Below are 2,500 nucleotides of genomic sequence, written 5' to 3'. Positions count from 1 at the left end.
AGAGTAACAGGTGACGAAGTGTAACCTTATGGTCGAAACAGTGTTAAAGGTACAGTTAGGGTTGTGAATGCGTAGTGTGAGCAGTGCTGTAAGGAAACATGTGAAGGGTGGTGCGTAGTGAAATAATACTCAGATACCCCCCAGGTGGAGGGGTAAAATGCAAAGTGTAATAAACGTAGGTAACATCGTGCCAATGCGTAATGTCGCATCATAAGAACGGAATGTATGGCAGGTGCGAAGGCGTAAGCGTCTCGTATGAAAGGAATGTGAACAACACCTAGACTAAGAAGGAGACGCTCTTGGGGTGAACAGGAACCAGTCTCTGCACTTCAAAGGAGATGTGAGTATAGTTGTCCGGTATCCCGTCTGCATGCACGATGGAGTTAGACAATAACCACATTAAAAATCCCAGAGTCACGCGCGCAAGACATCGACCTTGCCTGAATGCAGCCGTTGACACAGTCCCTCCACCGCTCTCTGTCAGACTCAGCCCAGCCGTCCCAGTCCCATTGCCAGCGCTCACCATACATGAACTCCTCCTATCATCCTCCCCTCCTCCCCCTCCCATCAGTCATCTATCTCCTTCCTTATAGCCCCCCTCCATTACCCCCTCCCCCACCCAGTCATCTAACTCACTATTCCCTGACTCCTCCTTATCTATTCCCCTTTCCCCCTACTGGCCTTCACAATCGCCGTCCCTTTAACTCTCACCACTCCTTCCCTTCCTTCCCTCCCTCTTTCTGCCACACCTTTCTTCATCCCTCTCTCTCATCCTCGTCGTCATCTTCTTTCTTTTCCCTTCCCCTTCCTCAGCATCTGCCCCCCCCCCCCGTCCCCCACCCCGACTTTCTTCTGCCTCCGCACACTCACCTTTCCCCTATCTCTAGTCCACCTCCTTCTCCTCCCTTCCCCACGCCCCCTGCCTTCTCTTCTCTCCTCCTTCCCACCATTCCTCCATCCTCCCGCCAGCCTCTTTCTCTTCCGCCTCCCCTTCCTCTTTCTTTCTCCCTCCTCCTCTCTCTCCTCTCACGCCACGCCTCTCTCTCTCTCTCTCTCTCTCTCTCCTCCTCTCTCCATCCCCCTCCTCTCTCTCTCTCCCTCTCTCTCTCTCTCTCCTCTCCATCTCTCTCTCTCTCTCTCTCTCTCTCTCTCTCTCTCTCTCTCTCTCTCTCTCTCTCTCTCTCTCTCTCTCTCTCTCTCTCTCTCTCTCTCTCTCTCCCTCTCTCTCTCTCTCTCTTAAGCGCTGCTCGTTCGGCCAAGTGGGTACATCCTCATCTTTTGCACTTTGGATTCCTCTGTTGGATACACAGCTGTCGGATACGTTAGCATTGTCAGCGCCGTCGTCCTCTGTGCGGATATAATGTGTTTTTGCGGATATTTGATCTGGCTGAGTGTGTTCATGAGCGGATACTTACCCGTGGATATACAACCCGTTTGATACGCCGCCACGCTAATGTATACCCGCTCACTTCGTCCTCATGTGGATACATACCCGTCCAACTCATCTTACACAGATCCATACCCTACGCGCGCATATGTGAAATCTCCCACATGGATACGTACCAGTCCAGTACGCCCCCACGCGGATACATAGCCGTCCAGTACGCCCCCACATACCCGTCCAGTACGCCTCCACGCGGATACATACTCGTCCAAACGCCCCCGCGAGGACACATAGCCGCCCATTACGCCCCCGCGGTCAGCACAGCCTCCTCCTGGCCTCAGCAGCGGCCGCTCGCCCTGACCCACTTCGCGTACTGTAGGCTGGGTCTTCGCTTCCATTTGCTCGTTGTTTTTTTCGTTGTTGTTTGTCTTCGTATCGGTATCTTCAATTTTGCTGTTGTTGTTAGTATCATTCTATCTATTGTTACTTTGTTATTGTTCTTATCGTTATTGTTATTGTTGTTGTTGCTGTTCTTATTACATTATTATCAATGTCATTATCATCATTTTTATTATTATTATTATTACCTTTGCCTTCATTCCCCACTTCAAGCTCCCCTCCCCCCCTTATTCCTCCTCCTGCTCCTTCAACTTCATCCTTCGACTATCATTTTCCTGACACACATCTGTCAGCAGCTGACCTTGTTGGTCGTAGTCAGCTCATCCACCGCTGAGTCTTTTCATCCACTTATCCTGTGCGGGTTGCCTCATTCAGCGGGCTTTGCTGCTCTTTCTAGCTTGCCTGCTTTCGCCTGCTCTTGCTTGCTCGCTTGGTTTTGCTTGTTTTCGCTTGGTTTTGCTTGCTTTCGCTTGCTCTTGCTTGTTCTTGCTTCACAGCGGTTCGTTCTGCTGATTGCTGGTCTGTGCTTTTGCTTTGGGTTTTCTTTGTTTGTTTGTTTTTTGTTTTGTTTTGTCTTTTTCATTATCATTCTCTGGCTCTTTGACTCTTTTTCTATCGCAATATATTTCTGTCTATGAATTTATATGTCTATCTTTCTCTCCCTCCCTCCCTCCCTCCCTCCCTCCCTCCCTCCCTCCCTCCCTCCCTCCCTATCTT

The 2,500-nt window shown here is 50.4% G+C and overlaps 1 protein-coding gene across 3 annotated transcripts in view; it reads left to right on the top strand.

Annotated features, from left to right (window-relative positions):
• Nucleotides 1–2,500, top strand: part of LOC122259674 (1-phosphatidylinositol 4,5-bisphosphate phosphodiesterase epsilon-1-like) — a 159,622-nt gene that overhangs the window by 93,768 nt on the left and 63,354 nt on the right. The gene's annotated exons all lie outside the window — the stretch shown is intronic.

The sequence above is a fragment of the Penaeus japonicus genome, unplaced genomic scaffold, assembly GCF_977035675.1.
Source record: "Penaeus japonicus unplaced genomic scaffold, GWHDUDI00000001_assembly GWHDUDI00000037, whole genome shotgun sequence".
Taxonomy (NCBI): domain Eukaryota; kingdom Metazoa; phylum Arthropoda; class Malacostraca; order Decapoda; family Penaeidae; genus Penaeus; species Penaeus japonicus.
The sequence above is the reverse complement of the archived record's forward strand: the minus strand, read 5'-3'. Positions and strand labels throughout refer to the sequence as shown.